At 42.3% G+C, this 14,859-nt stretch overlaps 1 protein-coding gene across 3 annotated transcripts in view; it reads left to right on the plus strand.

The window, feature by feature from the left end:
* LOC106675000 (uncharacterized) overlaps positions 1-14,859 on the plus strand; it is a 62,468-nt gene that overhangs the window by 23,091 nt on the left and 24,518 nt on the right. The window contains exons 1-2 of one of the 3 annotated variants that reach the window (XM_076883679.1): positions 8,477-8,779; positions 10,400-10,545. The gene's annotated coding sequence lies outside the window, so the exon portion shown is untranslated. Of the gene's footprint in view, positions 1-8,476; positions 8,780-10,399; positions 10,546-12,302; positions 12,460-14,859 lie in introns of those variants that run through there. The other 2 variants (XM_076883680.1, XM_076883681.1) reach the window with 2 other exon arrangements.

Consider the following 14,859-nt stretch of genomic DNA (forward strand, 5'->3'; position numbering starts at 1 on the left):
TGTTGAGCTTTTCCTTTCCGAGTGCAGATGTACAAATGCAAAGTGCATTTCAACTATTGCAAAGAAATCACTTCAGTCAGTATTTTTGTAACTAGGCTCTTATTGGCTGAGGGGTCGCAAGACAAAGGAAGCTTTGAACCAGTAATTCACAGTACACACGATTTAAAAACCAGTCCATATACCATTTATATGTCCACATATGCATTTCCCTGTGATTTTTCAGTTAGTCTTGTATTTGATTGGGTGTACGTATGATGGGGTCAGGATTGGTTTTTTTTATGTTTGGTCTTTGGGTTTCTGTTAATACTGGATACTGTCACTCACCAAGCACATCTCATATTCATTCTAAACACAGCCACTGCTCCCACAAACAAATTAAATCCCTTCCTATATGCCACGGTGCTTTTTCCTCTTGGGTAAAGAGAGTGTGGCACTAGAACTACTGCCATATTTGTTGGTTGGAGTCTGATTATTTACTCTTGCACCTGTTCGGTAATTTCGAGGCTTCAAAACAATCCTGCTTGCGCTGAGTTGCTTGGAGTGGCGCAGCTGTGGTTTTACTTTTGTATTTGTTATGAAATTGCACCTCTTACCACGAACACAAGTGCAAACAGGTTTTTTTGTTGCTGTTTTTTCAGATGGCTCATATAAAGCCTTTTGTGTGCTAGTCCTGAGTTGAGATATTTCAGCTTTAGCTTTTAATGTAAGACTACACCTACGGCTGTGGCTTAACATATTCAAGTTTATCACTCATTAATGGACTAAAAGCTGTGAAAAATATACATATTTCAGTGCAATGTTTTGTCTTCTACTTTTTTCTCTGATAAATGGTAAAAACAAAAAAAGCTAAATACATATATTGTGTATACATTGCACACTTTCTGACAGTTTAATAAGAAAATCGTAGCTCTAGCACAGATGTTGAGGGAGAAAGGGATTTTTGTTTCCTTTAACATTTTTTCCAATGGACAGATTTCAAAACATGGGTCAGCCTGTATGAAGCAGGTGTCCAGTCCATTAAGCCTTCACAAAGGAATCTGGGATCTTTAACTAGTCTTTTCCTGACTCATTAATCCCTGGTGTGATCAACAAAGGAATAGATTCCATGGCAATGGGTCCAGTAATGACTCGCTGATAAAACTGAATGTGATTAATCACCCCACTAACAAAATTAAAACAAGTGAATTATCATCACTTATTATCATTATTAATCAAAGCCATTATTTTAAAGTGGTAGCTTCATTTGCAATTTGTTCAGAACAGTGTTTGTTATTGTAATCACAACATTTATGTCAGGGTCGCAGGGGGCTGGAGTCTATCCCAGCCATCATAGGGCGAGAGGCAGGGTACACCCTGGACAGGCCGCCAGTCTGTTGCAGGGTGAACACATAGACAAACGACCATTGGCGCCCACATTTGCACCTATGTAATGTCTATGGGCAATTTAGAATTACCACTTAACCTAACCCCACTAACTGCATGTCTTTGGACTGTGGGAGCGAGCCGGAGTACCCGGAGAGAACCCACGCAATTATGGGGAGAACATGCAAACAAGCCAGGTGGTGGAATCAAACTCAGGACCTTTGTGCTGTGAGGCAACAGTGCTAATCACCACACCACCGTTTTGTATTCTCGGAAACACAAAACCAAATTTTCCTGTGACTTAACTTTGGTTTTTCCAAGGTCATGTTTTAGAGCATGTGTGATTCAGCACTGCTGCCATTTCTAGATCATCCTGTTCTGGCACCTACACTTGTGCGTCTGCATAGCATGCATCTTCTTGAAATGATGCATGTAGAAACAGTTACTCTTCTACTTCATTTTCATTTGCCAGACGTGGACAAAGAAGAGAGACACAAATCTGTCAAGATGATTTAAGATTGTGTTTCTGTGTTTTCACTGTGCTGCATGCTGGAACCAATCCAGTCTCAGTCGCCATGTGCCAGTCGGTGGGGTTTTGTCAAAGCCTCTGGTCTGGTTCATTTTTGCTTGTTGCCTGCATCCTAACCCACTACATTAAGGCATCAGTGAGATGGATTTGTCAGTACCAACCCTTTACTGCTCAGTACCCAGTAGCGGTTTTTGATACGGGCGACACGAGTGGTTGCCCGGGGCGGCATCGTGGTGGCGGGCGGCATCACGGGCATCGGCAAAAAAAAAATAAAAATAAAAAATTGCTCGTACTCATGCTGCCCCGACATCAGCCAGCGCATATTGGGAATGGTACAGGCACCGATCGGTTTTCTATCGCCCATTTGCTGGGAGTAAGGGCGCCCTCCGTTTGCGAGGTGCGCCTGCTGCTTGCGGCACAGGGAGGAGAGGGCGGGGCGGCGGGGGAGTCTCTGGCTGGCTGGAGCAGCATCTAATAACCAACTCGCAAAATAAAACAAAATAAAAACAAAACAACAAACACGAAAACACCAGACATTATGACACAGACTTATAATTTGCACCGATGTTTTTTTGAAATTCTATACGCGAACAGTGAGCGCGAGAGCCCTCGGTGCGCCTGCTCGCTGCTGAAGTCAAAGTAAACTTTATTGTCATCTCCGCTACATACAGTCCAGTATATAGAGAGACGAGACGACGAGGCTCCAGTTACAGCAGTGCAAGTAAACAAACAATAAATATAAGAAGAGTAAGAAAATAACAATTTGAAATTTATAATTTACAGTTTGATGATTTAAAGTCTCACACACAGAGGGAGTGTTCGCCCGGGGCGCCGAACAGGCTAGGACCGCCACTGTCAGTACCAAATAGTTTTCAGTCACTTAACCTAACCAAACAAAAGTAGGTGCAAAACACAAAGATGTCAAGAAGACAGACCACGACAAACCTGTGCCTATCCGGTCTAAGTCTGACGTCATTAGTCATTTCCGGGTCCAAACTCCGCTTCAGGTCCCAAAGTCAAACGAACACTGCGGCATCACTGAGAGTTACAAACTATCTAAACTGTTTCATCTTTAATAAAATCATCAGTGTTGCTGCTTCACCAGGTGTAACAATTAAGTTTAACATCCAGGCATCCATGAAAACAGAATTTATTAAATTTAACAGAGTTAGAAGTTAGCAGGAAGTTAACTCACTAGTTTCCACCTAAACATAATATATCATGTTCTGACTGAGGGATTTCTGAAAAAATTAAAACATTCAGCTCTGCTATCACTTCATAAATAAATGAAGACAGAAAACTAAACAGCAGTGACGTTTGTAGGGTTACTGAAGTTTGGCTAGCTGGTATATAATGATGTGCCACGTGTTAGCTAGTGACACAGCTATGTTAGCATAACATAAACACATTAGCACAGTGAAGCTGGAGGATGAACGCTAACTTTTTTCCACTTGATGAAAGGAGAACAACTGAGATAAGGTTAGTCATTAATATACTGCTGCATGGGCTGGGCTGTAGTTACATCGTAAGGTTTTAAAAACTGAGCTATGAAATGAATAGTGGTAATAAAAACCGAGAGAGGCTGACTGTGATCACTGATTTTTTTAGGGGCTTGTTGAGATTAAATAGAACAAAATACATTAAAAGCATTAACACATGTTAAAAACACAACAGCCTTAATAAACGCAGAGTAGTTTGGACCCAGAAGCAGGGTTCATACGTCATCACTTAAAGACCAGATTGCCATTACATCCCATCCAGCCTCCTAAGGCAGACTTTTTTTTTGTCTCTAAAATAGGACCATTATTTCTGGATGGCCAGTATAGCTGCAGCTGGTCAATAAACGAAGAGGTGAAGGCACCATATGATAAAACAGCGTCATATCTTGATGTGGTATGAGAACGTGCCGGCTAGAACAAAATGCAGTTCAGGTTCTTTCTACTGAACGTTTCAGTAGAGCTGTCCATTGACAGCACTGGGGATGAATTCCCTCCAGTATTCAAATTTTCCCCCTACTGATTACTGCAGAGTAAAGAATTTTTATCACCAAAGTTAAAATGCCTACCTTCAATAGGAACTCCATTTTTCTTTGTTGTTCCCAGCAGCTGCCTCCCTCTGAGACTATTAAACCACAAACACACAGGATTTGGTGTGGCTCCACATGAAAAACACAGCAAGCTTACTTGATAAACAGTAAATTCAAGGTTAGGCATATAGGCTTTTGCTACAGCCCACGTAATACGACTTGCCCTACACTTCAACTCCCTATAAACCTGTAGACTACATCTTCAGCACTGGGCCGACGTGCTCTTCTGTTAACTAAAGCACGGCTTTTGTCGGCTGACATTGGAGCTGTTGGGCACAAAGTGGTCACTAATGGCAGCTTAATCATTCTTACAACATTTAATAGGCACTTAACAAATGCTTTTAGTGTACATTTAACACCTACATTAATTAATTCCACTCATTTAGTGCTTGCCTGCTAGCTATGTAATGTCATTAAAGTAGAGCCATGCAGTAAATTGACTGTTCACAGCGATGTAACATGAGCTTCAAACATAAATAAGTGAAGAGTTGTACCAACCACAGTTTGGTGGTGTGAAAACAGCATTAGTCCTCTTTCCCTGTGTTCAACAACTGAACACCATTTTTAGCTTATTCTGACCTTTAGTAATGTCACGGTGCAGTTACACAGAAACCCTCAGTCATAATTAAACTTGCTGGTTTGTCCATGTTTCTCTTTGTTCCCGCTGGCTCTGTTTATAATCTGCTTTCTTCTTCGTTTCTTAATCTGGCCTCTGCACACAAACACAGCAGATTTAAAATCAAACAGCCAAGGTATGGATTGTAAAGCTTAGAGTGAAGAGGTTCGACAAAATTATTGCATTAATTATTGCAGTTGTTGCATCAAGTAGTTTTATAATCAGGTGAGATCTGTTACAGGACAGCTCGATTTCTAGGGATTCGGTTTAGACAACTGAACAACAAGTTTGTTTTTTTTACAGACTAAACATTTTAGCATTTTAAAGAGAGAGATTAGACATGATATTATGATGAAATTCTATCATTTCCTGTACTTTCCCAGATTACTTCAGTTCAGTATGGTTTATGGAACAGTAGTGATGTATAATACCAAGTAACATTCAGGCAGGTATTGGCAATACTGATCTGATAGTGATACTTTGTATCAGTATGCACTACAATTTCAACAAATGAGACTTTGTCTTTTTAAAGATGCGAAGAATTCCCGTCATTTAAACACAGACACAAAAACCTAGACATAAGTCACTTTCCAAAATTCAGCACCAGTGCTACACGCAGCCAACAGCTCCACATTTCATTTGTACCTGGATAGATAGTGCCTGCCTGCAGCACCAAAGGACTCCGCGAGCTATGTTTGTCTCGCCCCAGCAGCACCTGTCCCTCTCCTCCTCTTCAGTTTGCCTCATCATAAACTCATCATCATATTCTGTGTTATAATTTACTTTTGTTTCTGTTTGACAAGGTTTGCAGTCTTGCTACATTTGTCACAAACCGCGTCTCGGCTGTTAGTGGAGCTGAAATAGCTCCACACATGACTCCACTCATCAACTGAGTGAGCGAGCACAAGTGACCTGTGACGCATTTACACAGCTGTATTTCGCAGATCACTATGACAGGCGGAAGAAGAAGTAGTTCTTACCAATCATTTAGACAATCCCTGTAATACAGCTACTGTGTTCCTGTTACTCATAAAGTACAAATTTACCACAAAGTACCAAAATGTATATTTTTATGAGAATCGATTCTAAAACAGAAATATCTGGTATCGGAGTAATTGATATTTTGTATTATATCTATATTTAGTATTGATCCGCACTCCACTAGTTTATGGCAGTGGCGTTCTTTCAGGGCATGCAAGGCAAGCAGTGCTTGTCTAGTGAAATCAAAAGCAGACATTAATTAAAGCATACCAAATTAAACAATCTTGTTTCACTACACATAGCATTCTGTCATTAAATTTCTCTCATGGCTGTTTGCATTCATGCATTACTGCCATCTTGTGGCCACAGATGGTTATTGTTACTAGAAACAGAATTATTTCTGCATGGTAGGAGTATGGAGTAGGCGTTCTCATGAAAGTGTCCATGGCTGGTTGACGATGGCTGGAATTTCTCAAGCTTAGAGCCAGCAGCTTACAGTTCTTTGTTTGTGCTTGTGCACTGGGGATAAACCTCTGGTCTGATGATTAGCATGCAGGGCCAACTGCTGCTGGCTTTGCATCTACTGATCTGAGCTGTGTTTAGTGACAAAACAGAGCTGGAATTGGCAAGTAGATGGAAACTCTATTATCATGATAAAAGATGAGCTTTCTCTTACTAACCACTTTGGTCAACATATCCAACATGTAAGAAAGTTTGAATCAATCATTCAGAACATTATAATGAAAACTATGATGATGGCGAGGGGAACTAATGCTCTGTTTGGCTTAATAAAACCACCAGGTGAATAGGTGCAGGTTCCCCCAGCATTTCATTACTTTATGTAGAATTTCAGATTAACTTGTCACTTGGTTTACCAAATTTACAAAGTTCAGCTGGTTTGCTAATACACCACCTTCGCTTTTCATTCAGTTTTTTCCCCACTATAGATATCGACAGCTATGTCACACAGTGCTCAAGCGATGAGCACAATGCGATGCATTACTGTGCACTGAACAAAATATGAATTATTTAAAAGAAGCTCAATGCTCAGCAATAGTAATGCTAGTAATACTGTAGGAATACAGTAACACAGTAAACCATATAACACCAATGTGGAACGTTTTTCTGCAGGAGAAGTACTTTCATTTCATTATCTTACATAATGTTTGCCAGTAATACAGTTCTGAAGTATGTATAGAAGTATGTATATGTAGAGTATGGCATGTGTAGTCAAGTATTTTTATACTATTCTGTTGTTTGTTTTGCTAAAGCATTGCTTACAGTTCTATAGAGTGCAGAGACATGAAGGGGGTTACATCCGCTAATTTTCTGTACATGCTACTGGTTTATGGTATGTAAGTATTTACTTTCAACTGAAGTGGTTAAATGCTGCAATTCGGGCATGTTAAAGCAATGGATAACATATACCACATGGATGCAGCAAGCTTTGGCAGCTGTGATGTTTTTTTGTTTTTTAATTAAATTATGTTATTATGTAGTTTGATTAGCGAGCTGAAGTCATAAAATACATGTAAGCTAAATAGTGCTAACTAACAGACTCATAAAATTATAGAGTTCCACTGTGTAATTTGTATCACACATCGAGCCATGTTCTTGGTGAGACAGTTTTTATTAGCATGCTTCAAATTGCACCAAACTTGGTGGAGAGGTGAAGTTTAGTGATGATAATGAGCAAATAACTAATTATCATAAGTAGTTGTTTTAGCAGATCATAAACAAGTACTGGTGATGGTTTGATTAAGATTGCGTGCTAATGCTATAAAGTTGGATGTCTATTAGAGGAACGGCAGTTTTTGCACTTTTGCTTTTTTAGTCACCTCTCGCTCTTGTGTGGAAATTATTGGTTTGGAACATTTAGGCAATTTATAAATTTAGCATCACAATACATGTAGCATGTGCAACATTTCCCCAAAATTGTTTTGTCACTGCTTCCCAAAGTGCAAGAATCCAGTATGACAAGATAATGTACTCCACGTTGAATTGTGTCATTTCAGCCTCACAAAACTACCCTGTTAGATATATGAGAAAAACTGATGCGAGCTGTCAAACACAGAGACGCTTAACATCCTGTAAGGGGAAATTCTTGGTGGAAACAGAGAGTTCTGGTCACACTTTTTGCTTCATCTCAACTTGAAAAGTTTTGGCTGACGGCAGTTTGAAACCCGAAATAGACGTGGAGCTCTTAGCTGAAACAGATGCACATGTTGTTTCGGCTACTTCTCGACAAGAAAAAGTGCTTGTAGTTGTACGTACATAGACACACACACACTGAGAAGAGCATTTACTGGAAACAATAGATGTGGAGGGGACACCTGCTTGCCTGATACGCACCCCCCCATCCCCCCCCATCCTCCCTCCCATCCATTAGGATTCAGTTCAGGGCTCGGCTCTGTCTCCGTGAGTAGGTTAGCCATGTGTATCATGGTGAAATCCAGTGAATGATAATGAACTAACTGTGTGTGTGTGTGTGTGTGTGTGTGTGTGTGTGTGTGTGTGTGTGTGTGTGTGTGTGTGTGTGTGTGTGTGTGGAGAGGAGGAGGAGAGGAGGTGGCATGCTTGCTGAATCACTCCCTCTATCCATCCCTCCATCCACCTATCTATCTAGCCATCCAGCTATTCCTCCTCCTCCACCACCTCCTCCTCCTCGTTGGCGGTGTGTTGGCTAGAAGGACGGCCCCCATGCTCTGACACACACACATGCAGACGCACACCTCCGCGATGTGTCACTACCCATTCCACCTGCCTCTTCTCGTCATTCTCCGCTCACTGTTCCATCTACCTACACTTGCTCTTTTCCACCCTCTAAACCTCAGTTTGTCTTTATTAATATTATTTTTTTTAGTTCTCTCTTAGTCTTGCTCTCCACCCCCCCCCCCCCCCCCCCCCACCCCGCCACTGTTCTCAACTCCCCCCCACGCTGTGTGTCACCACTGCCGGGAAGGAAGAAAAATGCTCCGGCACACGAGAGCGAAAGGAGAAAACGGTGAAAAGAGTCAAAGGGAGAAGACGGTGAAGACTGGAGTGTGCTCGGAGCACAGCGATGCCTCCATCTGCTATGAGCCACACTCTTCTTTGATGGAATATCCCGGACAGCGGAGGGCAGAAGGAGGGAGAAGAAAAAGAAGGAGAAGAAGAAGAATAACAGGACTGAGAAGACGGGACGGCCAGCGCTCGCCTCAGGAGGGTACGGCAACACGAAATGAAAAGAACAAAAAAAACAACCCATGTATGACATGCTTTTGCCAATCATTTCTCTAACAACTTCAGCTCTTCTGTCCCTTTTGGCGTTTTTCATTTTGGGTTTTGATCTCTCTCGCTCTCTCGCTCTCTCTCTTTATTCCCTTCTCTCTGCTGAGTTGTGTCCACAGGCTCTGTTTGGGACTTTGGCTAATTGTGAAACTATTCTCCGGACTCAGGCAAAGACGAGACTTTCTATACCCCTCATTTCTTTTTCATTCTAATTAATCCCCCCCTGTGCAGACCCTCAAAGAGCCCATCTCTCTCTCTTGCACTCTCCATAACTCCAGCTCTGCCTCTCTCTACCTCACTCACTGTTTTTTTTCCCCTCACTCTCTCCATCTGTCTGCCTTTGAGAAGCAAATAATTGGATGTGGAGATTGGCTTCTCTGTGGCTGAGCCAGAGGATTGAGGCTGCACGGCACTTCACACACAGACACACACACATGAAAACACGATTACTCACACACACATACACCTGCAGCTCAGGCTGTGTGTGTGTGTGTGTGTGTGTGTGTGTGTGTGTGTGTGAGACAGAGAGAGTTTGAATATGAGCTGCAAAGATCTCCCTCGTTTTTTAAAAAGAGTAGTTTTCATCGTTTCTTTCTTCTTCTTTTTTTAAAGAATTTGCCAACTTCTGAATGTGCTCTCAAAGCCAAGTATAGACTAAGTAATGTGCCTAAATGACTCTGTGCTTTTTCTTTTTTGGGGGGGGAGAGAGATCCTCTGCTGAGGTTTTTTTGGGATAACGAAAACAGATATATATATATATATATATATATATACACACGTAAATATATTTCTCCTCTTCAAGTTATGGATGTGAGCTAATTTCTTTGGGGAAAAAGTATTTATTGTAATAGTATTTTATCAAAAGTATTTTTTTACAGTGCAGAAACTAAAAGAGAGAAAGAGAGAGAGTGAGCTCGAGCGGCTGAGAGACCTTTGAAGAGTTAGTGGCAGAGGTATTTCCCTGCAGAGAGGGAGAGAGAGACAGAGATGAAGAAGATGAAGAGGAGGCTTCTGAGACAACAAGACATGAGAGGTGTTGTGATGCTGGCGAAGTTACAGGCTAGCTGGCTGAGTGGAGGACACACACGCACACACACACACACACACGTGCGCATGCACACACACACACATCAACACTTAGAAGAGATGTGAAGCTCTTTTCAGCACACTCTCTGCTCTGAGGCAGGGCGCCAAGTCCCCAGGGATGGATAGGAGACCTCTCAGCCGTTACACTCACACACACACACACACACACACACACACACACACACACACACACACACACACGCGCACACACACACACACACACACACACACACACACACACAGAGTTAGTTACCTTAACACATTTTACACACTCGCAAAGCCTCAGATGGAACGAGAGGGACTTTGCTTCGGGACAACCTTTTTCACATTTCTTCTTCTTTTTTTAATTGTGTTGTATTTCATTATTCACTCTCTCTCTCTCTCTCACTCTCTCTCCTCTTTACCTTCCCGCCCAACCACACATCTCCCGCCTCCCTTTTCTCCTCCTCCTCCTCCTGCTGCTGCTCAGCTCCATCCAAGCTCATTGTCCTCTCAAACGCGCACACACCTCGCCACTGAGAGTGTTGCGTACACGTGCGTGCATGAGGACGGGGGTGTGTGTGCGGCCGGTCTTTCTACGCAGCAGCGCAGCCCGGCACCAGCTTTCACTCTGAGGTGAGTGTTTGTGCGCCGTCTCCGTATCTCACAAACTCACCTTTTTTCTTTTAAAACACAGTTTTTGTGTGTATTGAAGTTTGTAAAGTGTGTGTATGTCATATTATTTGAACTATTAGTGTTTGTGTGTGTGAGTGAGTGTTTGCGTTAACAGGGGTCAGAGGTTCTGCCGGTGACATTTGGATGGCAGCAGGGTTGGATATGGAGCTGAGATTGTGTCCCAGGCTGCTGGTGTGACTGTGAGTGTTATGAGCGTGTGTGTGTACGTGTATCCGTGCGTGTGCGTTGCCAGAGGGTGAGCTCGGCTCAGTCTGTACGTGCTCTGCTTATGAATTACTGACCACGGCTTGAGTTCTGCTCCCTGCTAGATCACAAGGAGCCTGCAGATAGCCTCTCCTCTGTGCTTTTTTCTTTCTCTTTTCTTTTTTCACACTTTCACATCGCTCCGTCTCTTCCTCTGTGTCTCTCTCTTTTCTCAGTCCGTCTCATTTGAGTCGGGCGTCTTAATTGGCATACCTGCTCGTGGCAACCGCACCGCCAAAGCTGTGCGCTCAATGCATATTCTCACACAACCAGTTTATATGTTGAAATAATCTCCTCTGTCACTCCCTCTGTCACACACACACACACACACACACACACACACACACACACACACACACACACACACACACACACACACACACACACATTCCACGGCAGATTTAAATATTTCCCGGCGGGGTTGGAGGGTGAACAGAAATAGATCTAATTCTAAATCAGGACTAGAGCTCGGCTCAGGCAGCCACACCACCCCCCCCTCCCTCTCTCCCTCTGCTACAGCCAGCAGCTACAACACTTGCACTCCAAAAGAAGAAGAAGAAAAAAAGAAAGTTCAAAGATTTGCTGTGAGTTTTACCAGTGAAATATACTGCGACAGCGTGAGAAGAGCAACTCTTCCCTCGCCAAACCCCGCGCTGTTCATCCACATCAGCCTCAGTGCTGAACACGGGGAGACAAAAAGAGCTTTTTAGTTTCAAAGATGCTGATAATCAGACTTCCTTTATTTTTATTTTTCAGTTTTATTTTGAAGCAATAACATTAATAAAAAGCAGATTTAAAAAAACGGTTCATTTGCTTCACAGAAACTTGACTTTAAAAAGATTTTGGACAGTTTTAAGCTGTATGGATTTTCCCGTTCCGCCTCTTGGCTGCTACAGTAGCTGGCTGCGGGCGGATTAAAACTGGAGTTAAGATACAGATCTGGAGTTGATGAGTTTCTAGCTGCCTGTCTGTCCGCCTACCTGTCTGTCTGTGATGCCGTGTCTGTGTGAGTCGGGCCTGATTCCAGAGCGGTGATAGGATAGGTCACGGCCTGCTGGCTGCCTCCAGCGGCGCAGGAGAGAGAGAGAAGGAGGAAAAGACAGAGATATGGAAAAGAGGAGGACGGCAGGGGGAGCAGGTTGAAGGAGAGGGTGTGTGTGTGTTCATGTGTCAGGTTGTGTGTTTGTGATGACGGTGTGTGAGATAAGGCAGAATGGGGGGGGATAAGATGTGCTGAAGGCTGGATAAGCTGCACCTGGTTTGAGAGAGAAAATAAAAGATAAGAACACACAAAGAGAGATGTGGGGAAAAGGGGAGGTGGCAGGTCGCAGGAGTGTGTGTGTGTGTGTGTGTGTGTGTGTGTGTGTGTGTGTCTGTGTGTGTCTGTGTGTGTGTGTGTTAAGCTTCCGATATCTACCTACTGTCTCCTACTTCTCCTCACCCGCAGTCTCCCTCGCTAACCGCCCTCTTCCTCTTCACTCTCTCCTCTTTCTCTTTTTTGACAATGAGCCGACAGCAAAGAACAAAAGAAGACATAATACATGCAAGCCCTCCTCTCTCTGCAGTCAGGAAGGAGAGGAGGAGGAGGAGGAGACAGGAAAGAGGAGAGAGGTATGAGTAAGGCGCAACATGCAAGGCAATTGTCGTAATCAAATTATATAAAATAAAAAAGGAATAAATAAAAATAAGCTGTGTGGTTGCTCCAGAAATGTCAAACTTATGAAAGGAAGGTGAATCAGTGGGTGAGTTCCTGGATGTGAAATGGTATTAAAAAAAAAAAAAGAGTTTTATTCATGATCACAGACCAAAGTTTTCAAAATGTGCAGACAAACAAGCCTTCTGCTGTTGTTGTCTTACTGACTTTCTGCACTAATAAGACAAGGTGACATTGAAAACAAAAACCCTCAGGTGACTCTGTGCTTCATCTCTTACCAACAACTGTTGAGCCGTCCTGTTTCCAGACTCTCTCTGTTGTCTTTAATCTGGACGCAGCGACCTGGAACTGCACTCGTAACGTATGTTTGGACCATAATTAGTTGGAACCAAGAGCAACGACCGATCACTTCAGAATTTAAAGTGTGCTGTTTAAAGTAATATCTCTTCTACTTAATTTAAAAACAAAAACAAACAGTAGAGATGTTGGCAAACTGCTGCTTTAACCAGTAGCAGCTACATCTAAGTAGAAGTCATTTTAAGTTCATATAGTGAGATATTAGATTAAAGGTTAGTTCTTTACTTAATGAACTTTTAAGTAAAGTTAAGTAAACCTGAGCCTGGTTCTTCCTGTTAAAAGGGAGTTTTTCCTTCCCACTGTCACCAAAGTGCTTGGTCACAGGGGCTCATATGATTCTTAGGTTTTTCTCTGTATGTATTATTGTAGGGTCTACCTTACAATATAAAGCACCTTGAGGCGACTGTTGTTGTGATTTGGAGCTGTATAAATAAAATTGAATTAAATTGAATTAAAAATAAACAACACGGCCACATATGCTAATTTGTCGCATCTTTCAATAGGAGCTTAGGTGGTTTCAGTCGACCAGAATGATTACTTTTATTTTGTTCTTGATTCTCTTTGGGATATAAATTCTTTGGACTGTTCACTGTGATGTCGTTCTGGGTCTGAAACCCAGAACGACAGCGAGTTACCCGCTCCCTCCGCTGCTTCATCTTCAGTTGTATAAACTCCAACATTATCACTCATACAGTGAGTGCTGCAGTGTATTTCCCTGGTTAACAAACTGGTACAAATGTGAGGCTAATGCTCCAGTTTGAGCTGTTTTTAGCTAAAACAGTTGTAGCTGTAGTGGTTTCATATTTGTATTTTGTACGCTGAAAAGTTTGCTCAGCAGAGGGTTGTCCTGTGCTTCCCATTTGGCTATTATTGTCTGAAAGCAGGCTAGCGGCAAAGAATTCAGACACTGGAAAGAACAGACTGGACAAAAACTGTTGAAGTAGTCAGAGGAACCCCAAAGGTTAGCCAGATTGTTTGAGCCAACTTTTTCTTAGCAAATATGTTCACACACAACACTATTAATGTTACCAGCCATGCAGTTCATTCACATAAACAGTCATTTTTTTTTTCAGCTCATTTGGTTTGAATGATGTTGACACAAAGGTGCAGTGGTTAGCACAAAACTTCCTTGTTCGAGACTGGAGGTGGAGTTTGCACGTTCTCCGGGTTCCTCCCACAGTCCATAGACATGCGTCTCAGGTTAACAGGTTGATATGGTCTCTCTCTAAGTGATAGACAGGTGACCTGTTTGGATGTTCACCCCATTATTACACAGATGCTTGTTAAAAATCTAACCTGCAGGAGTCCTGCTGCAGATATAAAGAGGAATGACTTAACCTTCTGAACTCTTTCATGGCATGCATTTTTAATTTCTCTTTGCTATTTGGGCTGATTGGGACCTGATGAATGTAAAAACAAAGTGTTACCAGACATTTTTTTTAACCTGATTTTTGTTTCTGAGAAAAATGAGATCCACATATGAGGACATTCATTTTAAATGTTGATAGATCAGTGGCACTATAATGTCCTCTTAAGTAGATATCAGGCCCTTGTAGAGCAAAAATAGTATTTTGATCTAGATAACCCAAAATGTGATGTCCACATATGTGAACGCCAGGTCCTAGGAGGTTAAGAAAGCAAAAGTAGTTACGCTTACATACAGATTTAACTGGCTAATTTGTGGATTGTATAGCATCAACAGGATTGCACTGGTTTTCCCTTTGCCTTACTTACACCAGATAATTAATGGTTGCTGATTATTACACAAAATAGGACTCCACACACACACATGCAGTGATCACACCCGGCCAGCGATTTCAGCTGCGGTAATTAAAGAAGCGTTAGCAGTGAGTGAATAAAACATGCATCAATCCCTCTTCCCTTCATTCGAACCCCCTCCTCCATCTTTTTTTCACTGTCTGTTCCTTTCTGTTTCCCCCACCCTGATGTAATTCTCCGGCATCTTCCTTTCCTCCAGTTCATCTGCCCCCCCACCCACT

The sequence above is a fragment of the Maylandia zebra genome, linkage group LG5 (assembly GCF_041146795.1).
Source record: "Maylandia zebra isolate NMK-2024a linkage group LG5, Mzebra_GT3a, whole genome shotgun sequence".
Classification (NCBI taxonomy): Eukaryota; Metazoa; Chordata; class Actinopteri; order Cichliformes; family Cichlidae; genus Maylandia; species Maylandia zebra.